Source organism: Mixophyes fleayi, chromosome 1 (genome assembly GCF_038048845.1).
Source record: "Mixophyes fleayi isolate aMixFle1 chromosome 1, aMixFle1.hap1, whole genome shotgun sequence".
Lineage (NCBI taxonomy): Eukaryota > Metazoa > Chordata > Amphibia > Anura > Limnodynastidae > Mixophyes > Mixophyes fleayi.
In genome coordinates, this window is record NC_134402.1 from 352,189,867 (window position 1) to 352,217,134 (window position 27,268).

At 46.3% G+C, this 27,268-nt stretch overlaps 1 protein-coding gene across 3 annotated transcripts in view; it reads right to left on the reverse strand.

Moving 5' to 3' along the window:
• The window catches only part of LOC142094562 (transmembrane protein 132B-like), a 472,770-nt gene that overhangs the window by 237,361 nt on the left and 208,141 nt on the right, over positions 1-27,268 (reverse strand). The window contains exon 1 of one of the 3 annotated variants that reach the window (XM_075176858.1): positions 12,470-12,554. The exons of the other annotated variants lie outside the window; for them this stretch is intronic. The gene's annotated coding sequence lies outside the window, so the exon portion shown is untranslated. Of the gene's footprint in view, positions 1-12,469; positions 12,555-27,268 lie in introns of those variants that run through there. 3 annotated transcript variants of the gene reach the window in all.

Genomic DNA, 27,268 nt, shown 5'->3' on the forward strand with positions numbered 1-27,268 from the left:
ATTGTATTGTGGTACAGGGGTCTGGGAGTATGAGATTGTATAGTGGTACAGGGGTCTGGGAGTATGAGATTGTATTGTGGTACAGTGGTCTGGGAGTATGTGATTGTATTGTGGTACAGTGGTCTGGGAGTATGCGATTGTATTGTGGTACAGTGGTCTGGGAGTATGAGATTGTATTGTGGCACAGTGGTCTGGGAGTATGAGATTGTATAGTGGTACAGGGGTCTGGGAGTATGCGATTGTATTGTGGTACAGGGGTCTGGGAGTATGAGATTGTATTGTGGTACAGGGGTCTGGGAGTATGAGATTGTATAGTGGTACAGGGGTCTGGGAGTATGAGATTGTATTGTGGTACAGTGGTCTGGGAGTATGTGATTGTATTGTGGTACAGTGGTCTGGGAGTATGCGATTGTATTGTGGTACAGTGGTCTGGGAGTATGAGATTGTATTGTGGTAAAGGGGTCTGGGAGTATACGATTGTATTGTGGTACGGGTGTCTGGGAGTATGCGATTCTATTGTGGTACAGTGGTCTGGGAGTATGCGATTGTATTGTGGTAAAGGGGTTTGTGAGTATGGGATTGTATTGTGGTACAGGGTTCTGGGAGTATGCGATCGTATTGTGGGACAGGGTTCCGTGAGTATGCGATTGTATTGTGGTACAGTGGTCTGGGAGTATGCGATTGTATTGTGGTACAGTTGTCTGGGAGTATGAGATCGTATTGTGGTACAGGGGTCTGTGAGTATGAGATTGTATAGTGGTCCAGGGGTCTGGGAGTATGAGATTGTATTGTGGTACAGTGGTCTGGCAGTATGAGATTGTTTTATGGTACAGGGGTCTGGGAGTATGAGATTGTATAGTGGTACAGGGGTCTGGGAGTATGCGATCGTATTGTGGTACAGGGGTCTGTGAGTATGAGATTGTATTGTGGTACAGGGGTCTGTGAGTATCAGATTGTATTGTGGTACAGAGGTCTGTGAGTATGAGATTGTATAGTGGTAAAGGGGTCTGGGAGTATGCGATTGTATTGTGGGACAGGGGTCTGTGAGTATGGGATTGTATTGTGGTACAGTGGTCTGGGAGTATGAGATTGTATAGTGGTACAGGGGTCTGGGAGTATGAGATTGTATTGTGATACAGGAGTCTGGGAGTATGAGATTGTATTGTGATACAGGGGTCTGGGAGTATGAGATTGTATTGTGGTAAAGGGGTCTGTGAGTATGGGATTGTATTGTGGTACAGTGGTCTGGGAGTATGCGATTGTATTGTGGTACAGGGGTCTGGGAGTATGAGATTGTATAGTGGTACAGGGGTCTGGGAGTATGAGATTGTATAGTGGTACAGGGGTCTGGGAGTATGAGATTGTATTGTGGTACAGTGGTCTGGGAGTATACGATTGTATTGTGGTACAGTGGTCTGTGAGTATGTGATTGTATTGTGGTACAGTGGTCTGGGAGTATGTGATTGTATTGTGGTACAGTGGTCTGGGAGTATGCGATTGTATTGTGGTACAGTGGTCTAGGAGTATGAGATTGTATTGTGGTACAGTGGTCTGGGAGTATGCGATTGTATTGTGGTACAGTGGTCTGTAAGTATGAGATTGTATAGTGGTACGGGGGTCTGGGAGTATGCGATTGTATTGTGGTACAGTGGTCTGGGAGTATGCGATCGTATTGTGGTACAGGGGTCTGGGAGTATGAGATTGTATTGTGGTACAGTGGTCTAAGAGTATGAGATTGTATTGTGGCACAGTGGCCTGGGAGTATGAGATTGTATTGTGGTACAGGGGTCTGGGAGTATGCGATTGTATTGTGGTACAGGGGTCTGGGAGTATGCGATTGTATTGTGGTACAGGGGTCTGGGAGTATGAGATTGTATTGTGGTACAGGGGTCTAGGAGTATGAGATTGTATAGTGGTACAGGGGTCTGGGAGTATGAGATTGTATTGTGGTACAGTGGTCTGGGAGTATACGATTGTATTGTGGTACAGTGGTCTGGGAGTATGTGATTGTATTGTGGTACAGTGGTCTGGGAGTATGCGATTGTATTGTGGTACAGGGGTCTGGGAGTATGAGATTGTATTGTGGTACAGTGGTCTGGGAGTATGAGATTGTATTGTGGTACAGTGGTCTGGGAGTATGAGATTGTATTGTGGTAAAGGGGTCTGGGAGTATACGATTGTATTGTGGTACAGTGGTCTGTGAGTATGAGATTGTATTGTGGTACAGGGGTCTGGGAGTATGAGATTGTATTGATGTACAGTGGTCTGGGAGTATGAGATTGTATTGTGGCACAGTGGTCTGGGAGTATGAGATTGTATAGTGGTACAGGGGTCTGCGAGTATGCGATTGTATTGTGGTACAGGGGTCTGGGAGTATGAGATTGTATTGTGGTACAGGGGTCTGGGAGTATGAGATTGTATAGTGGTACAGGGGTCTGGGAGCATGAGATTGTATTGTGGTACAGTGGTCTGGGAGTATACGATTGTATTGTGGTACAGTGGTCTGGGAGTATGCGATTGTATTGTGGGACAGTGGTCTGGGAGTATGCGATTGTATTGTGGGACAGGGGTCTGTGAGTATGCGATTGTATTGTGGTACAGTGGTCTGGGAGTATGCAATTGTATTGTGGTACAGTGGTCTGGGAGTATGAGATTGTATTGTGGTACAGTGGTCTGAGAGTATGCGATTGTATTGTGGTAAAGGGGTCTGTGAGTATGGGATTGTATTGTGGTACAGAGGTCTGTGAGTATGAGATTGTATAGTGGTACAGGGGTCTGGGAGTATGCGATTCTATTGTGGTACAGTGGTCTGGGAGTATGCGATTGTATTGTGGTAAAGGTGTCTGTGAGTATGGGATTGTATAGTGGTACAGGGGTCTGGGAGTATGAGATTGTATTGTGGTACAGTGGTCTGGGAGTATACGATTGTATTGTGGTACAGTGGTCTGGGAGTATGTGATTGTATTGTGGTACAGTGGTCTGGGAGTATGCGATTGTATTGTGGTACAGGGGTCTGTGAGTATGAGATTGTATAGTGGTACATGGGTCTGGCAGTATGAGATTGTATTGTGGTACAGGGGTCTGTGAGTATGAGATTGTATTGTGGTACATGGGTCTGGGAGTATGAGATTGTATTGTGTTACAGGGGTCTGGGAGTATGAGATTGTATTGTGGTACAGGGGTCTGGGAGTATGAGATTGTATAGTGGTACAGGGGTCTGTGAGTATGAGAATCACCCTCTACTCCGTGGTGTTTGTGTCCTGTTTTTGCATTATGCAGCTTATTATACATATTATACATAATGGGCCTGATTCATCTTCGGACGAAAGTCCCTTTGCCTCCCGTATCTTGTGTGAAATTGCTGTGCGCATGCGCAAGAACAGAACTTACGCCTGTGAACGCAATTGCATGTAATTCATGTTCAAATTCAATAGACACTTCAGACTGACGACGACTTGAAGGGCGCAACGGGGGTTGTGAGGGGCAGACACATGTAGGTGGGATACCCTACTCAGGACTAGTGATTCCCTTCGAAAGGACAATATATATCTGGAATGGTGGTATCACTTAAGTAAGATGATGAACCCTATAACTGAGAGTACATGGACAACTGTGTTTGTGGGATGTAACCATGTGACCTGCTGAGAGCGGAGGAGAGTTCTGTGAGAGCCACCTGAGTAAAAAAACATCACCGTTGCCATGAGTAGAGCAGCTGATTGCCAGAGAGAAGGAGAAGGAGCCAGAAGCCGGATAATGGAGCCTGTATGCTGAGGAGAAACCTGAGGAGGGGAATATAGCTGTTCTACAGGACTGGGTGTACCGCCTGAAGCAGCCAGGCAGGACTGAATATTCCCTGTAACCAGGAGCAGTAAGGATACAGTAAGAGAAGACAACTTTTACACAGTTACAGTTTAGCAAAGTTAAACTTATATAGACTTAATTATCCTTCCCAGAAAGGAGGTTGTCAGAGAACAGTGACAGAAACTGCAGAATATTGATATCAGAATAAGAACTGTAAGGCAGATGAGTTAGAGACAGTCCAGTATTAGTGACCTACAGAGTCAGCCATTTTGTTCTTTTATTCAGCGAAATACTTTAAGATAATACATCTTCACAAGAGTCAGTCAGTTGTTTATCTCAAGTCCAGCTAACAATCAGCAGCTACTGCTAATAGGAATGCCCGCACTGGCTGCCCCTGCAATACATCAGTAAAACTGTGTCTGGTCATATCTAACAGCGTATTAATGGTGACAAGCTGAAGTAGTGCTCATAGTGCTCAGGACTGGTAGGTTATACAGTGTTTCCAGTTCAGGATTTAAAAAGCTTGCAAGCAGTTTTAATTTATATTTATGTGCACCATCAAAGCCTGTCCAGGGAAGAAACAACTATAATACGTATAATATGTTTGTGAAGTAATAATAGTTTGGATTGCCTTTAAAAGTTGCAGTTACCTCCAGTAGACGCTGACTGTTAAATTGGAAACTAAATATTGTATATTGCATTTTGCTGTTTAATGTGATACTGTGTTTGCCATAATGATCTTGCTAGTTGTGCGGGGTGACATTAACCTTTCACTTGAAGGAAGTTAAACTGCATGAAAGGGTTCCTGTAAAATAAATATACGTTTTTTTTTTATTTTATTTATGTCATCATTGTGTATTTGGGGTTTGGGACCACCTGTCTCTCTGCTGAGAAGTGGGAAAAGAAGTTGTTGCTGGAAAGGTCTATCAAGGTAAAGAAAACCCACGCAAGGTAAATTCGCACAAACAACATACAGCTACATACCCCTTAAGGGGTGTTACATAGGCAATGTACAGTAAGGGTGTGCCAGGGTCAAGCACACACATATTCAGCCAATTCAGGGCATTTCTTAGGTACATGGTTTTTAGCTGTATCACTTGCACCAGCTACAGGGCAGGTGTAAGTGGCAACTGGTAGTGATGACTACACATATGTATGACAGAACATGTTTTTGCAAGCAAGAGAAACTATAAAAATGAATTTCATGTACAGTACACAGTATTTTATGTAAAACAAATATGAAAAAAATTATTTTTAACATATATTTCTATTAATGATTATAGTATTAAGAGTTCATTTATTTTATAAAATAGTTTTTTTCTGCATGCATTCTGGTGGGACTGTATTGCACATATGCATTTGCCTATCCTGCTCTGTGTTCTGTCTGTCTGCATACAGCAATTAACGTATAGCCAGAGATCCGCTTGAATTTGAATACGGGTGTGCAAATTAAATATGTTTTTATTAAACGCAAGTTGCGATCTCATTGCGTGCGTGGATGAATCATGTCCAGTATATACAGAATATAGAATTGTTGGGGCTTTAGTTCTTGTGTCCTTTAAAAGGTAGCAAACCTCTGGTCGCATAGCAACAATTATCACAATGCGGCTGAGGGACTGGACAGCAGTGAGATACATCTGCCAATGAAGTTGTCCCATGATTGCATGTAAGCACCACTCACTTCCTATACTGGGTTGGCCTCTTCAGCCAGGTGCATCTCATTGCTCTCCAGTTTCCCCAGCCGTATTGAGATAAATACTGCCATGTAGTCTGGGCTTTCTTCCCACTTCAAGGCTCAATATTTATTCATTTCCTCCTGTATTTTTATGCCGGCTGCCTATAACCTTGACATTAATATTTTGTTTAATGTACCAATGAATTTAATTTTACTTTACCCCAGGACTTATGCTTGTGATAACATAATCAGAAATTCCTACAGTAACAAGACGCCACAGTGTCAATTTATTTTCCCTTTGGAAATAAAGGAAATCTATCATTTAAAATTAACTGGCAATGATGGCAGACAGCGGAAGGTTGAACTTACCACATCTCCAGGCCAGTGTGGGAGCACATGTGCATATGTAAGCTGCCTTTCCAAAGCCAGGGTATAATAACACAAACCATGGGCCAGAGAACCCTTCCAGGCTGCCACCTAGGCAATGTCAGAGTGTCCCCCAAAATCACATAAATATATGTGACCTAAGTAGGGTGAGTTAGGGCGAGTTTGCTTCCCGTTTCACTTTTCCGGAAAGAGGTAGAGGTGAGTGCATAAAACGCTGATATCTAACATCCCTCCCATGCCAGGCATGTGCTGCCCACCTCCTCCACTCCTGTCTCATGAGGTCACATTCGCCACTATCACTTTTGCAATGCATACCTGTCCTCGCACTGCTATGCATGACACAGTACAAACAGCGGGACTCTCGGCAGACCGTCTGGGGACTTTATTTTAAAGTAAAATGACAAAAAGTAACTTAAGATACTATGACAGGTTTTAATTTAGCTAGATACAAAGCAGGAGAAGCAAAGCATAAGTATGAAATGCAAAAACATAAGACTCAGTGAGGCAGCAAGATTTAAATTGAGAACATTCACGCAGAGAGACTTGTAAGCAGCTGCATCTACAATAAGGGATTAAATAAAATAAAAGTAACAAAGCATCCTAGGCAGCATCAACTGGTCTCATCAGCAAAGGATGCTTTTAAACATTGAAATGCTTAATGATTGATGTTGTAATGTGTAACAGTCCCCTCTTATGTCCCCTATTAACAACCTATTATAATAAATGACGTTACACATTGCTTTGGCAAATAAAAGAAGTTTATTAAAACAAAAGACTGCATGGTGGAGGAGAAAATGATAGGCAGCTCAGCTAGGACTAATAGTCATAGTATCACAGTAAGGGTCACATACCCTCTCACTACTCACCATCATTAGATGGATGACAATTTCACCCTGCAAAGTGAGGGTCACTTACTTCTCACTGTCATTAAACGGGTGACAATTTCACCCGGACGTACCCTTATCCTTAAACTTGGGTATCACTTATACCAAGCATCTGAGAATCTGTATCCCTTCTGGGCTGATGGAACACAACCAACAAGCCCACCCCCTAGGGCGGAACCTGCATTGAACACAAAGCAGACTCTTCAAAAAGAAGGGGGTTCAGCCATTACATAAATAAAAATAAAGTGTGCCCACCAATCATAGACTGCCAACTGCTCAATGTTTTCTGGCAAAAATAAAATTACAAACCAGCTGGAGGTGGCACTCAAGCACCATCAAAATTTGTCCTGCACCAGGAGAAACCGATAGTGAACCCAAACCAATCCGCCCCACTAGGGGTATCAGAAAAAACATGTCTCTAGCATAGTTGGCACCCAGGGCACCTGCCAAGGATCTTCCAAACCAGGCAACTTGTCCTGAAGTCTAGAGGCAGCACATTATCAGCCAGGGTGATTTATAGCATGGCCTAAGATACCTCCCATAGTGACACTGTCATGGGTGAACCCTTGGCTCACTTGCCTGCTCACTTCAACCCCTTAGAGAGGGACAAATAGTTGCAAACACAAGCCTAAGCTTTTAATTTCCCTCGGGTTTAATTTATCCCTCAGTTCATGCTGTAGCTAACACTGGCTCAGGATCTGATAGTATGGTTAATGCATTTAAAACCAAATATACCAAACATATGAATTCAGTCCATTGAAAGAACAATTTTGAAATAATCTTATTGTTGGGCAGCACGGTGGCTAAGTGGTTTGGACTTCTGCCTCACAGCGCAGTCATGAGTTCAATTCCCGACCATGGCCTTATCTGTGTGGAGTTTGTATGTTCTCCCCATGTTTGCGTGGGTTTCCTCCGGGTGCTCCGGTTCCTCCCACACTCCAAAAACATACTGGTAGGTTAATTGGCTGCTATCAAAAAAATTGACCCTAGTCTCTCTCTGTCTGTCTGTCTGTGTATGTTAGGGAAGTTAGACTGTAAGCCCTAATGGGGCAGGGATTGATGTGAAAGTTCTCTGTACAGCGCTGCGGAATAAGTGGCGCTATATAAATAAATGGTGATGATGATGATTGTTGCAGTGTTTCAGAGTAAAACAAAAACTCATTTAAGCAAGTACCCTCCCCAAGCAAATCACATTTTAAGTGCCACCTAAAAGTAAGCAATACAGGCCTGATTCATTAGGACACGGATCTGACGATTTTGAGCGTATCGTATGCAAAATCACTCTGCACATGCCAAGAACAGGGAGATACGGGTGAAAAACAGAGAGATACAGTGGTGTACGTAAGTAATGTCCATGCGCAAGCGAGTGTAAGGGGCACTTATGACAGCATACGACTTTGGGGAGTGAACTGGCCGAGGACGGAGCGTGTTGGAATATTCCCTGCACAATAGGGGCATGCCAAACTCGAGCGTACGCATGGCTGTACAAGTAACTGGACTTTCTGCCACATCTCTTACGCCAGCTCTGGGGCTAGTCTAAGTCCCGATCAGTAATGATAACAGTTATGTATGCATGCTGTAAGATGAGTTTGCAATCACGAGCAACTATAAAATTTATTTTTTATGTTCAGTAGACATTAACAACATTTTAATAAATGTATTCCATGAAGGAAAAAAATTAAAACTGTTTTATCATTAATGCCTTTATTATTTTATCTTGTGACATTAATTTATCCCTGTGTGCGCTCTTTTCAAAATTTGTAATCCACATGCTATTTATACAAGGCTTGCAACATAGATTTTTTTTTTAAAATATTTTTTTTAATCCTCAAACAGATCTATAAGGATCTATAAAAATTATAGTCACTTTCTTTTCTGCATTACCTGCAGCTGTGTGATTTGCTTTTGCACCTGGCTTTTCGTTACCCATGATGTGGAAGGCTGTGTAGAAGAAGCATAGGTCATTGGGTCAGCGAAGAGTGGCTGGGCATAGGGGGTTGGGGGGGCGAAGTGAATTGGGGACAGAAAGATGGATTTGGGTTGGAGAGTATTGTAAAGCCACAGTCAGTAGAGGTAGGGACCTTAACCATCTAGGAACCTCATCCATGTTACGCCATTTGAAGCGAGTTCCTGGAAAGCTTTTGTGAAAATAAGAAACTTATACTAAAAAATAACAACAGGCAGTCCAGCATCAGCTACCTCCCTTCTCTCACCTAGATCTCAGCACCTGCAATCTACACCCCCAACACCTTCATCATCAATATCCTCACAAGTGATCGGAGTTAGTCCTGCATCCAAGTTTCTAAGGTTGGATGACTCCTCCCCTATCCAGGACTCCTCAGAAGAATCCTTGAGCCTTAGGCCCACTGCTGCTGCTTCTGCTGCTGGGGATGGATCTTCAACCCAGAAGCAGACCAAGAAGAAGACTAGTAGGAGTTTACAACAATTGACTTTTAAACAATCGTTTGCAAGAGATAGCAAGTATGAAAGTTGTCATCCAGTCGCAAAGCAGATCACAGACGCCATGGCAACTATGCTAGTATTAGATCTGCGTCCAACTATTAAAGGAGCTGGTTTTAGACAGTTACTTGAGGTCTTGTGTCCCTGTTACCAAATTCCATCACGACACCATTTTACTGCAAAAGCTATTCCTCACCTCTACCAGAAGGTTTGTAAAAATGTAATTATTGGGCTACAAAATGCCCTTCTACCCACTGTAAACACAAGGTGCAGGTCAGAGGTAATACTTCTGACAACCTGTTTGAAAAACTAAGGGATGTCATTGCAACATGGCTTATACTGCTTGGACTCTCCTGAATATATGTGATTTCTGATAACGCCACCAATATTGTTAGAGCATTACACCAGAGGGAATTCCATCAGATTCTATGTTTTGCTCACACAATCAACTTGGTGGTACAGAACTTTTAAAAAAAATGACAATGACATGCAGGAGATGCTGTCTGTGTCCCGAAATATTTAGGGTTATTTTCGGGATTCTGCAACAGCATGTAGGAGAATGCAGCAGCTGCAAGAAGAATATAATTTAGGGGGGATGTACTTTAGTCCAGCGCAGTGAAGAATACTTTCCATGTTGTGCAAGGTGCTGAAACCACTCGAAGTAGTCACCTGGGAAGAGAGTGCAGACACTGTTAGCTTGAGTCAAGTGATTCCCCTAATTAGACTTTTTGAAAAGCAAAAGAAATTGAAGGAGGAAATGAAACAAAGCAATTCCGCTAATTATGTTGGACTTGTAGATTAAGTACTTTATTCACTTCGCCAGGATCCAAGAGTTATCAACATCTTGAAATTGGATCATTACATTTTGGCAACTGTGCTTGATCCTAGGTTTAAGAGCTATGTCTTTTCTTTCTTTCCAACTGACCCAGATCTCAAGAAATGCAATGAGTTCCTGGTCAGCCAGCTGACAGCTCAAGTGGTACATGACACAATGACGTCTCCTCCTTCAGTTTCTCTGGAAATTGCTGCTAGGAAAAAACTTAGCTTTCCCAAGACACCCAGTAGTGATGCAGATGAGTCTGCACAACATTTTGACATTTGGTCTGGTCTAAAAGAATTGCCCAAAAATCGTGACAGCTCTTCCGTAAAATGAGCTACAAATTCCATGAGGAAAGCCATTACCGGCAATTACATCAAAGTACACAGACTTCTGTGATGGTGGATTCCAGCGGGGATGAATTAGTATTGTTTGAGGATGATGTACATACTGATGAGGGTGAATATGATGACAGTGTAGATTACAGGTGCTCAGATCTAGCTGAGAGAAGGGAGCTAGCTGATTCTGGTATTCTTGGTAATATTTTGGGTAGAATGGCATGTTGACAATTTTATGTTTTTCTACAGTAAACTTTCACCTTTATTAGAGAGGTGTTTTTTTCTTTACAAAGGTACACTATTTTTATTTTCATTATTAGGAATGGAGCAATGGAGCTCTCCTCTTTGTGTTTTACCTATATAACACAGTACAATGTGACTGTAGATTTAGAAGACCAAGCCTGCCAGCCTTATTATTTCTATTTCAGCAATGACAATTAGCAGTGGAGCTCTCCTGAATGTCACTGGAAACTTTGAAGAACACTGCTACCCCTCCTCTTTCTATTCTACCTATGAATCTGCCCAACTGCACCAGAGATTGCCAAGACTGTGCTACCCCTTCTGTGTCCCTCTGTGAAAATGGCGCTGGATCACTGTGGAGGGCGGTACTTATAGAATCGAAAGCTCGCGAGATCTGAGATCCGACAAAGTAAAGATGACGTTTTGCCTCGTTTTCAAGTCTGAGGGCGCGCGAAAGTACCGAGCCAGCTCGGCTCGGTACTCAGATCTGCTAATTTCGGGTGTGTTCGGTTCTCGGGGACCGAGCCTGAGCATCTCTAGTAATAATACATGATAGTATTTATCCCTGGTGCACTACAGGTCCCAGGATGGCCAGCTTGCCATTAAGTAGCACTAGTACTACAAGCATAAGCATACTCCATGGCTGCAAGGCCATGCTGGGACCTATAGTGCCCCAAAGAAATATGTAATACAACACAGACACAAGTGTCAACATAGTTTTTATTGCCATAAATTACACACACATTATTGTTCGTGTACATGAAGGGTCTGTCATCTGTAATACATTGTGTGATTCAAATAAAACCAAAACCCTGGTAGATGATGCAAAATCAGCTCCAATGCAAAGTAAGCTCTTTGTAAATACATTATTTATATTATTTAAAATGTATATTATTAAACATTATTATACATTGAAATAAATAAATAGTTTAATTGAGTTGCGTTGAGTGCAGTTGTAGTTGTAGTTTATTTTATAATAAATAGCCTTGACTTTACTTTGCAAGAGAGTTCTTGGGTAAATACAACATTCTATATATATACTGTAAAACTAAAACCTTAAACATGGTAAATAATGTTGTATTTACCTAAGAATTTTACTGCAAAGTAAACTCAAACCTACTTATTAAAAAAAATTTAACTATTTTTTAACAATACCAATGCATATAGCGCTCGCACGTCCATGTGCTGCACACCCGGAAATGGTTTCATTTTATGATTGGATGTAAGAGTGCGTCGCATCACTTCTCCATGACGTAAATGGCTTAAGGACCAGTTCATCTTGCTACGTATCTTGAGATCCGTTCATTGATGAATTTGGGAGTGCGCAACTCATAAACATGTGCGTAGAATACGGGACGTGAGTTGTGCTCACAATGAGTGCCCTAATGAATCAGGCCGTACATGTACCAACTTTTTCAGAATGTTATTATTTTTTTCTTTGCTATATAACAAATCAAAAAATAGAAAAGAAAACAAGGTTCCCCTAGAGACTCTTTCCCACAGGAAAGTTATCAGCAAGTTTTGCTACCTCCCAGGCTGGAGAGCTGTAAGGTATAGAGGAAATCAGCTCAAGTATCCCTGCTGTGCGCAGTCTGAAAGCTGGAATTGGAAGGCATATCGGGATGTCAGAATAGAAAGCTTGCTCCTTTCTCAATGCCTTACATTGCACCTGCTGTTCAGCATGGAGGAAGCCTGTCCTGGAGTGCATAAACAATTTAGCAACACTTAAATTACACATAAACCATGTAACAACACAGAGTACAGTGCACGGACAATTTAAAAACCACTTTCACACTAAAAGAAATGGTGCAAGTGTGACGCCCCCTGCGGGGAAAAGACAGGGACAGACGCACACAAAAGAATTTACCTTGTAAACGATGGTCACCTCCAGTCCGCTTCCACTTTCCCAGCTGCGATCCTATCCCAGCAGATCCGCAGCCGCAGTCACCTCCAATCACGTCCCTCTGAGATAGAGACAGAGATTACGGCCGTGCCTACCAGGTAAGGGCTGTCCGAGACTACGGCAAAGGGCAAGGACACGGTCAGTCCAAGCTCCTTGCCGCCTCCTCACTTTGTTCTTGCCAAGACGCGGGGGACTACAGGCACTGAAGGCCAAGACTAATCCGAGGACTAATCCCGCCTCAAGTGCCTCACACACCTGCCGGTGAGGGCCTAACCGAAAGGAGGAATCGAGCGTGATACTCACCGGGACACTCCCACTTCCGATCCGGTTCTCCTGCACCTTCCCGACTCCTGCGGATGACAAGACACACAGCCTCCCTCTACGCTCTCCGTGAACTAAGATGGCACCCACAAACTGGACTAACTACAACGGCGACCCGACCCTAACAACGTTCTAATGGTCGGCAACGCAACTACGTCAAACACTAGGACTAACTAAATGTGGTGCACTAACGGAACTACTAGTTACACGCTACGGGGAACACCAGCCGGTGTTCACAGCCTAAACCGGAGGGCGGTTCCTAACCCCCTCACCCAGGTCTTACCAAGAAGCTGCCTTCTTGCTATGGAGTCACACACAGGCCCTAAGTACGGGTTCTTTAAGCCCGGCTGAGGCTCAGTAAAACAGCACACTAACCCGCGGGCCGACTGCCGCACGGAACAGCCGATCGAACTGAACCGCCCGACTGCCTGTACTCGGGTACCTCACACGTGTCCCTACGTCCGGAACCACAGGTCCACCTGCACGGAACCGGCCTTGAGGACCCTTGATCAGAACCACGGCCGCCCCTGGAACTGCCTCAAGGTGTGCTGTACTGCCACCAACTCACTCAGCCACCCCCCTCTGGGTACCAGTGTGACCCCGGGGACCTAAGGGACAGGAAAACTACATGTGTTCTCCCCTGACTATGTGTATGCTGGTACTTACACTTGTCCCCCACAGCACGGGTTAGCACAGGAAAACCACAGGAAACAAGAGCCTACCTTTAATGGGGGCCTGACGTCTTGCCCCTGGACACAGCTAGAAAGCACACCAAAATACTGTAATGTAAACTACACTCGCCACACAGACAGAATAAATACAGTCTACAGTACTTTGCCGCTACTTACCCGAACACACCGCTGCTAGCCAACCAGCAGGTTGCTACAGCACCACGGGAGCCTCCGCTCGACCGTACCTCCTAACCACGTGTGCTCACCTCACACAGGACCGCACCTACTCTCACGAGGCTCCTACGCCTCTACCTCTCACCACCAGGGCCTTATGCCCTACGCACCATGGGTCTCTGCCCAGCTACACACAGAGCCTTCTGCTCTGTTTCCTGGGCCTCAGCCCCCTCTCTACCTCAGGGCTCTGAGCCCACTCACTAGGGCCTTATGCCCTACTACCTAGGGGTCCTAGCCCCTGCGGCCTTCCTAACTGACTGAGGGCCTTGTGCCCTTAATAGCAGATGGGCTACCAGCCCCTATGGCCTTCCTATGGCCTCTAGGCCACTAACTACCTAGGGCCTTGTGCCCTTGTACCTGGGGCTCAGAGTCCCCCTCTCTAACTAACAGGGGCTTGTCCCCTTTATATAGATATACTAATGGCCTACTGGCCCACTAAACTCGTTGGGGCCTAGTGCCCAGGTCCCTGGGCCTTGTGCCCCTAATTTACAGTGCCAACGGGCCTTGTGCCCGGCTGTGCCCACGGGCCTAGTGCCCGAATTCAACGTTGAGTATACTTACCTGCTCTGCGCAGGATACTCAACTTGACACGCCGTCTTCTGTTTCTTTCTTCTCCGGGTCTTCCAGACCCTCCAGCCGGCGGCGCCTCTTCTCCGCTTCGGCGCTGTTGAAAGCTGCTTGGCGGGGGCGCTCTCAGCCCTGACAAGGGCTCCCCGCCGACGATCTCCGCTCCGGTGCCTTGATAGAAGTCTTCTGGCGGCAGGGTAGCTCACGGCCCTTACAAGGGCCCCCTGCCGCCGCTGCCGCTGGTCTTCTGGCTCGACGTCGTGGAGAGACGTCCTCTCTCTTCTCCGCCGACGGACTTCTGGCAAAATGGCGCCACCCGGCGACTTATATAGTCGCCGGCGTGACGTCATCCGCCGGCGCGAGCGCTGATTGGCTCGCGTCGGCGCCAATCTTTTGAATGGCCGGGCGCGAGCCGCGATTGGCTCGCGCATCCGGCCGCTGATTGGCCAGCGGGGAAAGATGAGCCCTGATTGGCTCATCCTTCCCCCGCGCACAGGACCTGCAAAAAAGAAGTTATACTCACCGCCGCTGGATCGATGGACGGGTGAGTACTTCTCCTCTTCTTTCTTGTAGCTGGGCACCATCGGGGACCTCTTCAGCCCCTCCAGGGGCACAGCGCTGCCGGATATCTTCGCCCTCTTCACGGGCACCGGCTCCAGCGTCTTCTGTCCCTCCACATTTCCGCCGCCTTTTTCCATTGTGGTCCCCACAATCAACGTCTTCTCCTCTACGTCCACCTCCAAGGGTCGCTTACCGGCATCCCTGACTTGCGTCCACCGGGTCCTTCGCGGTAAAGCCCTCTCGCGCAGGATCCACACCATCCTGGCAACTTCCTCGCCCGAAGTCGGTATCCAGGGAGTCTCTTCTTCGGCGCATGCCGGAACCTCCCATCCGTCCGATACCTCCTCGGTTGTGCGGGAAGCTTCTTCAGAAGGTGACAACATCCACCACTCTCCAGCTGCGCTCTCTAAAGTACAGTCTTCTTCAGGCAGTACTTCTTCAGCAGCTCTCTCTTCCGGGGTACTGATGGCTTCCATCCTCTCAGGTACCACCGGGCAGACATCTTCACATGTCTCCGGACACAGCGTTGCCCCGTGGAGGGTCTGCTCAGTTCTCCCTTCGTCTTCAGGGACCAACTCTTCCACAGCCACGGACAAGTCGTCTGACGTATCCGACGTCTCCAATACCCCAGCTCCAGCATCCGGCTGACGCGGGTATTCCTGTCGCGAATCTTGCTTGGACGGGACGATCACCTGCGATCCAACAGTCAGCAGGCTCTGCCGATCCTTCCCTCCAGATTCCGACTTCTCTTGAGACCATGGATGGAAGGCTTCCTCGTCCTTCCACTCGAAGACTTCTACGTCTTCCCATTCATCGGAGACTTCTTCGTCCTCCCATTCATCAAAGAGCTCCTCGGCAACTGGGCACTGGTATGCGAAGTGTCCAGGCAACCCACACTTCCAGCACAGCATTTCTTCCACCGGTTGCCGTTTAGTACCTTTGCTCTTCTTCTTCCTTGTCTCACAACGTTCCAGGATTTGCTTCGTGAACGCTGCCACTTCGTCACGAGAGATGACACAGCTGTATCCCTCGTACAGCGGAATGATCCCCCGATGAGCCATCGTTGATCCTGCCGACTACGCCAAAATGTGACGCCCCCTGCGGGGAAAAGACAGGGACAGACGCACACAAAAGAATTTACCTTGTAAACGATGGTCACCTCCAGTCCGCTTCCACTTTCCCAGCTGCGATCCTATCCCAGCAGATCCGCAGCCGCAGTCACCTCCAATCACGTCCCTCTGAGATAGAGACAGAGATTACGGCCGTGCCTACCAGGTAAGGGCTGTCCGAGACTACGGCAAAGGGCAAGGACACGGTCAGTCCAAGCTCCTTGCCGCCTCCTCACTTTGTTCTTGCCAAGACGCGGGGGACTACAGGCACTGAAGGCCAAGACTAATCCGAGGACTAATCCCGCCTCAAGTGCCTCACACACCTGCCGGTGAGGGCCTAACCGAAAGGAGGAATCGAGCGTGATACTCACCGGGACACTCCCACTTCCGATCCGGTTCTCCTGCACCTTCCCGACTCCTGCGGATGACAAGACACACAGCCTCCCTCTACGCTCTCCGTGAACTAAGATGGCACCCACAAACTGGACTAACTACAACGGCGACCCGACCCTAACAACGTTCTAATGGTCGGCAACGCAACTACGTCAAACACTAGGACTAACTAAATGTGGTGCACTAACGGAACTACTAGTTACACGCTACGGGGAACACCAGCCGGTGTTCACAGCCTAAACCGGAGGGCGGTTCCTAACCCCCTCACCCAGGTCTTACCAAGAAGCTGCCTTCTTGCTATGGAGTCACACACAGGCCCTAAGTACGGGTTCTTTAAGCCCGGCTGAGGCTCAGTAAAACAGCACACTAACCCGCGGGCCGACTGCCGCACGGAACAGCCGATCGAACTGAACCGCCCGACTGCCTGTACTCGGGTACCTCACACGTGTCCCTACGTCCGGAACCACAGGTCCACCTGCACGGAACCGGCCTTGAGGACCCTTGATCAGAACCACGGCCGCCCCTGGAACTGCCTCAAGGTGTGCTGTACTGCCACCAACTCACTCAGCCACCCCCCTCTGGGTACCAGTGTGACCCCGGGGACCTAAGGGACAGGAAAACTACATGTGTTCTCCCCTGACTATGTGTATGCTGGTACTTACACTTGTCCCCCACAGCACGGGTTAGCACAGGAAAACCACAGGAAACAAGAGCCTACCTTTAATGGGGGCCTGACGTCTTGCCCCTGGACACAGCTAGAAAGCACACCAAAATACTGTAATGTAAACTACACTCGCCACACAGACAGAATAAATACAGTCTACAGTACTTTGCCGCTACTTACCCGAACACACCGCTGCTAGCCAACCAGCAGGTTGCTACAGCACCACGGGAGCCTCCGCTCGACCGTACCTCCTAACCACGTGTGCTCACCTCACACAGGACCGCGCCTACTCTCACGAGGCTCCTACGCCTCTACCTCTCACCACCAGGGCCTTATGCCCTACGCACCATGGGTCTCTGCCCAGCTACACACAGAGCCTTCTGCTCTGTTTCCTGGGCCTCAGCCCCCTCTCTACCTCAGGGCTCTGAGCCCACTCACTAGGGCCTTATGCCCTACTACCTAGGGGTCCTAGCCCCTGCGGCCTTCCTAACTGACTGAGGGCCTTGTGCCCTTAATAGCAGATGGGCTACCAGCCCCTATGGCCTTCCTATGGCCTCTAGGCCACTAACTACCTAGGGCCTTGTGCCCTTGTACCTGGGGCTCAGAGTCCCCCTCTCTAACTAACAGGGGCTTGTCCCCTTTATATAGATATACTAATGGCCTACTGGCCCACTAAACTCGTTGGGGCCTAGTGCCCAGGTCCCTGGGCCTTGTGCCCCTAATTTACAGTGCCAACGGGCCTTGTGCCCGGCTGTGCCCACGGGCCTAGTGCCCGAATTCAACGTTGAGTATACTTACCTGCTCTGCGCAGGATACTCAACTTGACACGCCGTCTTCTGTTTCTTTCTTCTCCGGGTCTTCCAGACCCTCCAGCCGGCGGCGCCTCTTCTCCGCTTCGGCGCTGTTGAAAGCTGCTTGGCGGGGGCGCTCTCAGCCCTGACAAGGGCTCCCCGCCGACGATCTCCGCTCCGGTGCCTTGATAGAAGTCTTCTGGCGGCAGGGTAGCTCACGGCCCTTACAAGGGCCCCCTGCCGCCGCTGCCGCTGGTCTTCTGGCTCGACGTCGTGGAGAGACGTCCTCTCTCTTCTCCGCCGACGGACTTCTGGCAAAATGGCGCCACCCGGCGACTTATATAGTCGCCGGCGTGACGTCATCCGCCGGCGCGAGCGCTGATTGGCTCGCGTCGGCGCCAATCTTTTGAATGGCCGGGCGCGAGCCGCGATTGGCTCGCGCATCCGGCCGCTGATTGGCCAGCGGGGAAAGATGAGCCCTGATTGGCTCATCCTTCCCCCGCGCACAGGACCTGCAAAAAAGAAGTTATACTCACCGCCGCTGGATCGATGGACGGGTGAGTACTTCTCCTCTTCTTTCTTGTAGCTGGGCACCATCGGGGACCTCTTCAGCCCCTCCAGGGGCACAGCGCTGCCGGATATCTTCGCCCTCTTCACGGGCACCGGCTCCAGCGTCTTCTGTCCCTCCACACAAGGAGGAAAGGTTTGGTAGCCATGGTAGCAGAGTTTTAAAGTGTAAGACTGCTTGCATCCTGGTGCTAGGGTAATGGAGATTGTTTGGGAGGAGCTCACAGGTTTTATTAGTAGTTCTTTATACTAGTTAAGGGAGGCGGATAAAAAATGGTAGATCCCTCTGCCCCATAAAGATGATGAAAAGTGTGTCAGCAATAGTGGCCGCTTAAGGAATATTGGAACAATTTTAAATGCTGTGTGTACAAATTGAAACAGTTTTGGAAGTAGGTGACCTGAGCTGCTTTCTATCGCACAACACACACAATCACATCACCGTGCAGCAATTCCACAATATTTTATGACATGAATGCTATTGATCTTGTGAACAGGGTACGTTAATGGCTGTTCTGCATTACGTCTACAGCATTCAGTATGAGCTTTACGTGCTGAGTACAGGACCAGAAACCAGACGCCAAAGGTTGTGACTACAGCCACAGTCACAACCTTTGTAACAGCTGTAGTTAAGTCACTTTACAACATAGAACAGCAGCCAAAAATTATATCATAATTACTAAAGAACTGGGATAAGCCTCAACAGCAACTACTGCATAAACTTGGTAAAGTCCTGAAAAAAATGTTTCTGTCTTCTAGGTAATGGACTGTTGTTACCTTTTCTGTCAATGCATTATGATTTTACTGATTTTTAAACAAGTACATTACTATGGATATGATATTAGGCACTTTACCAAATTCCATCTGGCTGTGCTATAAGCCGTAAATCAATAATGGTGGCTGTGCAATTATTCAGAATAACTACATCTTTATGTTTTACTTATGAAGCAGCTGAAAGATAAATTCCTAGCAGATGCTGAACAGGATCACACTAGAAATGCAATCACTCAATGCACTGTGATTGGGTACCATTTATAAATAGAACAATGTTTCTTATTACAGCGCCTATAGTTACTTAATTATAAATCTGTGCTTATTGGCACTGCATATGTGAGGAGAATCCAGAGCTGTGATTGGCAGGGATTACATAAGCATGCTAATAAGCATGGCTCTGATTTCAATCACAAAGAGTGAAAAATTTTCACATTAGCTATTTCTGGAGTTCCTATATTTAATAAATACTTTAATAAACATAGAAAAAGCTCCCTACTAGCCCTGTTTCCTCTTTCTCCATTTCTGCTGCAATAGTCTGCCGTAAGGTGTGCAACCATAGCCACATGTCAGCCAATCAGGCACAGGAGCAAGCAGACAGGATGCAATAGCAATAAATTGTCAATTCTCAATGAGTTTCATAAATTATTCTGTGTACCCAGAAAAGAGGAAGGTTCAGTGCACTAATGTTCATTTACTAACAGTAGAATATACAGACACTGCAATGCATTTAAATATCCTCCTAGTCCATACATAGGTGAACAGTGACATCCATAGTTTGGGCAGAAATTGTAAATTCTTTTTGCGACCATTTGCAGAATGATAATGCACAGTGCATGGACATTGTAAGGTTCTCCAAAGATTAGGGGCCCGGGCCTACAACAAACTATTCATCCAAAGTCTATCCTATTATATACAAAGCCAGTATAAAGATACAAATTACACTGCTTATCTCAAATGAACGATACGCTAAATCATAGTTGCCAACCATTCCAGGTCAGTCCCTGGGAGTCTCAGGGGGTGGGGCTCCGCCAATCGCATCATTATGGCCCCCCCGCGTGATGTAATGACGCAACACATCATTTTACCATGGGGTATCATGGAGAATTGCATCTGCCCACTTCACTAGGAAGTGGGCAGATGCGGGAGAATTGCCAGCTCTCCCGGGAATCCGGGAGATCTACCTGGAGTTCAGGAGTCTCCTGGACATTCCTGGAGAGTTGGCAAGTATGTGTTAGATATTGCTATAAACTGCAGAGACTAAGAGCCTGATGCCGAGTTGGACGCATATGAGTAATAAAAAATGTTCAAAACAAATGAATGCAGAAATAATAAGCTTATGCGTACACGCTCAGTCAGAGGCATCTCAAGATGCCCCCCCCCCCCCAGCTCTGCACCAGTAGCATATGTGCCAGTTTTATGTCAGGGGTACATCAGATTAATAAAAATACCTAAAAATAGCATTCAATGATGAAGCTGTTGCAGGACAAGGCAAAACAGTTAACACTAAAGTGTACTGTTTCAAGGGAGATCAAAAATGCACATCCAACAAAAAGCTTTGTTAACATAGGCAAAGTAAGAGCAATGCGAGAGGAAACCACATCAAAATCTCAAGAATAGTTTATAATATTTGCTGTACTAGCGAAAAACGCATTCGCTATTAGATTTAAGTTAAATGAAAAACACATCAGAGCTGAATCCGCAATCGGCTAATCAGAAGCGACCAGCTAGTGCTGGCGACATTATCAGCAGCACGTATTACCAACGCCCCATCTCTCCACCATTTCGCCTCTCCAGTCTGAAAAGTGGGCCCCACCTTATGAATACTTTAACCCTGCTGAATATATCTGCCAGATGGGCGGTGAACACACTGACCAATTAGCACATGCTGATATCATGCATCCCTTAAATGCTAGCCTTGCGGACTATCACTGTCAGACGCTGGATTTTTTGTGCAAGTGATTAATTGCTCTAGGTAAAACGTTGCCTAATGTAATTTAATGATAAAACGTAGGGCCATTTCCCACAGGCATTTGGTCATTGCACTTTCTCGCCATTATATATGTATTGTTGATGTTGATGACTTTATAGCTTGTACCACACTTTTTAAAGTGCAACAAGAAAATATCCTGTTTGGTATGACACTGTTTTTATATCTAGTTTTCGAAAAACTTGCAGCAACAAATCACCTGTTTGCCAATAGCTTTAGTGTGATAATTACAGCCAGCATGCAGAACAAAAGCAGTTGGCAGCAGGACAGGTGCTACAGTTAGGTGAACCTAAGTGGTCACCTAGGCAACCAATAGTTAGGTACAACTAAAATACTGACATAAGGTCACTCATTCAGTGTTTTTAATTCCCCTGTGGTGGCCACACACTGAGAGCAGGCTGCTGATATGGAGGATTATCAGCCAGCCAGCTGCTCCTTACATGTGACGATGTGGGCTGCTGGTCCTTGATGGCAGCGAAGTGCTTGGAGTGTTGCACCTGGGTATGATGTCACAGCCAAGCGCCACACTGCCAGTTTGAGGAGCAAAGGATGCCACTAACATCTCCCAATCTACTAAGGTAAGCACATACTTGCCAACGTATGGCAAGTATAATCCGGGAGCCTACAGGGGAAGGTGGGCGTGCAGGGAGCGGGGTTCCGAAAATCGTGTTATTTTGGCCCCGCCCCTGTGACGTAATGACGCAAAAACGCGTCATTTTACAGCGGGGCGGAGCCAAACGCCGCGATTCCTGGTGAATCGCGGCATTTTGGACCTAAATCTGCCCGATCAGGGAGATTGCCACATTCTCCCGGGAGTCCGTGAGACTCAAAATGCGGGAGTCTCCCGGACATTCCAGGAGAGTTGGCAAGTATGGGTAAGCAGTATGATTGGGATGCAACACATGAGTAGGTGTTAGGGTGGAACTACAATCGAATGGGGGTAGGTATCGCAGCCTAGGGCATCATCAGAGCTTACACCACACCACTGGTTGGTAGTATCATCAGAACATACATTGAGAACTGCATACAGAAAACAGGAAAGTGGTATTGTGCAACTGTTACTAGATAGATAGATAGATAGATAGATAGAATTACAGTTAGTAATGTAGAATAAGTTACATGTGCACAAATACGGTATTGATGTACGGAAAAAAAGTACACAAAATTAGACACTGTGTACCTGCACACATACACAGTACACCAGCATACCGAACACAATGTTGTTTTATTGTTTCATTGGTTAATATTATAAAAGAGGCCTCATGTACACGAGTATGACTATTTGGCCGCCAAGTAGATTTCCAGGTGCATGCCCGGATTCTGAAACACTGCTCATTTGAGCCTCAAGGGAGTAGCACTTAAATCGCAGATGCATTTCCAAGTACATATCATACTAGCCTAATTTTAATTTTTATCCTCAGGGAGGTCCCGGAGGAGGGTACGTGGTGGGAGGGCGGGAAGGGGCGGCCCAATCGCATCATTTTGGCCTCCCCCCGTAACGGAATTGCCATTTTGTTGCAGGGGGGTAGGGCAACAATGACGCGATTTCCTGCATAACGCGTCATTGAGGCGCAAAGTTGTCAGGATACAGGCGAACTGCCTGCTCTCCCAGGAGTCCGGGAGACCTACCTGGAATTCGGGAGTGTCCCGCCGGACATTCAGATAGAATAGGCAAGTATACCATATATACAAATCTCCTCTTTTTGAAGGGAAATGGTGCGGCCCTCAGTTAAACCAGAAACAGATCCCTAAATGCACAATCTTAAAGAAACCTAGCTTTCTAAAGCGCAAAGTTTAAGGTTGATGTTAATTCTAAAACCTATATTTATATGTACATACTTATCAAGTATCTGCCCGTGTGTACGTTTTAGCAAATTACTCATTTAAACCCGTTAGCCTTAACAAAGCTTTCATTAACAGACATTTAACAGTTTTATACATATCTGTTAAATTATATTGAGAAAGCACATCTATAGTTAATTAGCACTTCACCTCTTGTCTTTGTTGTGTGATACATTTTTAATACTTTCAGATTAATTAAATTATGAAAAATGCAGACGCTAGAAAATATTGCCAGCTTAATGGATGTATTTTAAAATAAAAAACATATACAAATATGTTTACATTTTATAGTTATAATTAAATGGATTTAGGAGAACATATTAACTACAAATATATTTGGCAGGATGCAATATTTAATATTTGGACTCTAGTATGCTGGGGTGTGCCTGACAGTGAAATGGGCTGTTCTAGGCTCAAGTACTGTGGTTACAACAGACTGATCATTCTCAGTCTGCCTGCCAGCCAGTGGCGGGCTGGCCCGGGGGGCAGGGGGGCAGCGGCCCCCCGGGCCGCTGGGTTAGACGCCTATTAGGGCCGGGGGGTAGGCCGGCCGGCTGCCCCCCGGATGCAAAAAAATAGTTTCTCCCCCAGCGGCCGCATCCGATGTCATCAGATGCGGCCGCGTCAGCACACAGGAGGCCGCATCACATGACAGGGGATGCGGCCGCGTCATCAATGACGCGGCCGCATCCCCTGTAATATGATGCGGCCGCCTGTGTGCCCCCCGGCCACGCCTCTCCCAGCCCGCGCCTGCTGCCAGCTTAGTTATTTTCCTGATGTACCACCTATTTAATAACATAAATACTCAATAATTTAACATACACATGGTTGTTTCATTCATTTGCAATATCAGATGCAATCACGTCACTTTTGTTTTCTGTGTGTCACACCTGTTATCATATAAATATTATATATATTCTAGAATTGTTTTGGGAACACCACTACCAGGCTGTTTAAAACCAGGCTGTTGCCACTATTTTGCTGCAGCTTGAAGTAAAACAAGACGATACCTACATATAAGCATATTTTTAGAATTGTACTGTCAGAAAACGCGCGGGGGAGGGGGGGGGGGCAACGATCCAAGTAATTCATGGTCAGTGGTCAGCAACAGGCAGCCAATCGCTAGGCTGTCTGTTGCTGTATGGGCACCCACAATATTGTGCAACAGACAGGAAGCAGGAAGTCTTCACTTCCTGTCTGCTGATCTGAGGAGAGGAGCAACGCGCTGGCCAGCATAAATACAGGTAAGTGATGGGGCTGCCAGGAAGGAAGGAGGGGGGGGGGGGGCGAGGAATCTGCCATACAAATCTATAGGGAGGGAGAAGGGGGGGGTCTGCCATACAAATCTATAGGGAGGGAGAGGGGGAATCTGCCATACAAATTTATAGGGTGGGAGAGGGGGAATCTGCCATACAAATCTATAGGGAGGGAGAGGGGGGATCTGCCATACAAATCTATAGGGAGGGAGAGGGGGAATCTGCCATACAAATCTATAGGGAGGGAGAGGGGGGATCTGCCATACAAATCTAACAAATCTATAAAGAGGGAGAGGGGGGATCTGCCATACAAATCTATAGGAATGGAGAGGGGCGGATCTGCCATACAAATCTATAGGAATGGAGAGGGGCGGATCTGCCATACAAATCTATAGGGAGGGAGGGGGGGCTTCCATACAAATCTATAGGGAGAGGGGGGTGGATTTGCCATACAAATCTATAGGGAGAAAGAGAGGGTGATCTGCCATACACATACAAATCTATAGGGAGGGAGGGGGGCTTCCATACAAATCTATAGGGAGGTAGGGGGGCTGCCATACAAATCTATAGGGAGGAAGAGAGGTTGATTTGTGTGAAGAGAATGGGGGCAGATATATGTGGCTACGGGGGTTTTGATGTGACTGAGGGGGGAATAGCTGCAGGGTGGAGGTAAGGAAAATGGCTGCAGAGGTGGGAGGTGAGGAAAATGGCTGCAGGGTGGAGGTAAGGAAAATGGCTGCAGAGGTGGGAGGTGAGGAAAATAGCTGTGGGGGGATGGATGCAGGGTGGTAGGTAAGGAAAATGACTGCAGGGGGGTTAAAGAAAACGGCTGCAGGGGGGTTAAGGAAAATGGCTGCAAGGAGGGGGGAAAGGATGCAGGTTGGAAGGAAAGGAAAATGGCTACGAAGGTAATGGGTGCAGTGTGAGAGGTATTGACAATGACTGTAGGAGGGGGTAAGGAAAATGGGGAGCAATAGCTGCAGGGGGTGGTGAAAATAGCTGAAGGGGGTATTTAAAAAATAGAGCGGTTTTGGGGGGCATAATCTCATGATCGTGTGGTGGTTACATGGATGCTCTCTGTGGTCTCAGCAATCACTAGTGAGATGGGGCTGGTAGAGGTTTATATTTGATTGACCATAAATATTCAGATATTGCTTATATATGCCTGTACAATGGGGTACTTTTAGCTGGCTATAATGGAGTGTTTTGTTTTAACTAAAGGACCTAATCATTCAGGGTTTGTTAACATTTTGCATTATAATAAATTTTTGCATTTTCAAAACAGGACCCCAACTTTCCAGAACCCAGCGAGAGGACAACAAAGCTGCAAGAGAAAAGAGCAAGAACAGGTAAGAGACAATGGCCCAATCTGTCTAAATTTGAATGCTGGAGAATACTCCTGAGTATTCTTACACACCTATATACTCCCGGGGAAGGGGGGCGCCGTGCAGCCGTATTAGCCTAGGGCGGCCAGAACCCTTAATTTGGGGCTGAGTTTGAGGAGCATGAGGTCTATTTATTAAATGTGAATATGAATTATTTAATGGCAGTGACGGTTACAGGAAATAGGTATATTTATTATACATAAATGTGATTAATTTATTGCCGGGCTGATTGGAGGGCAGGAAATAGGTTTATTAAATGGGAATACTATTACTTTAATGTTGAGGCTGGATGAAGGCCTAAGTATTAATTGTGGGTCCTATTGATTTAACGCCGGGGCTGCTTGGAATTTTCTAAATGTACCCATAATTTTTTCCAAATAGGGCCCCCAACATACCTGGATCCAGACAAGCCGCAACTAAAGAAACCAGCAGCCACAGGTGGTAAAAGTGACAAGAACAGGTAGGACAGTCTGTCAAATGTTCTGAGTCTAGTGCAGGCTTGGCTAACCTGTGGTACTCCTGGTGTTGTGAAAATACAAGTCCCAGCATATCCTTACAGCAATAGGCTGCTATATATTGGTAAAGCATGCTGAGGCTTGTAGTTTCACAACACCTGGAGTGCCACAGGTTAGCCAAGCCTGGTCTAGTGGGACAATTCCTATTTTTTGTGACTGTTCTGCCCAATCTAAGGGGCAGGTCAAGACTGTGTACTCTTTATATACAGACTGCATTCTTTATATAGTAGACTATGGTGCTAGCTGTCCTTTGTGAACTGACCACTCCCCCTCTAGTGTCTGGTTTTGCCTCTTTGATGGCTGGCCACACCCCCTCTGGTGAGCCCCTAGCGTTGTAGTCCCCCGGTGGGCCTTTCATGCCCCAGTTCGGCACTGCTTGCTGCTACATCTGAAATGTGGTAATTAGTTCAGCTTACTGAATTTTAGGGTATGTCTATTATAATATGCCTTAAAATGCATGCATTTCATTTATACATGCAAACTGCCCTAGCTGAACACATGTTGTTTTTATCTACAGAGTGTTACAATTAATATGTTCCTTTGCATATCTATCTAGTAGAGATTAGCAAAATTTCGGTGAAATTTCCTGCATATAATATTTTGCTTTGGAACCGGCCATTTCACAAATGTCCAAAGTTCCGGCAATGCAATGAGTTTCGCTGTTGTTTTATCATTCTGTATTTGTATTAAAGGGCTCACCGTGTATGTTCCCATAAACTTCACATCAACCTTAAAATATAAACATTTGCATGCAAATAAACACACGGAGACATATATAAGTTATTAAAGATTGGCAGAACTTTTATTATTAGGATTTTATATTAAACTAAACCTATGGTGGTGGAGAAAGAGCACTGCGGGACAGCTCTCAAGCTGATAACACTAGATCACTTTGGGGACTGGCGCAAACCGCCTTAAGTCCGCAAACCACGGGGAACAAATCCCTACATAACTTGCGCTGAGTTGGCGTCAGAGTGACTGCCCCTTTCAAACTCACGCTGCCCTCCCTCACCGAGCCGGATAGGGACCCTCCTCACCAAAGGACCAAAAAGGAGTAACTGGTGCCTCTAAGGGGACAGTGACCTACGACCAACTACCTGTGCGCCCACTAATCAGCCGCTGAACGCAG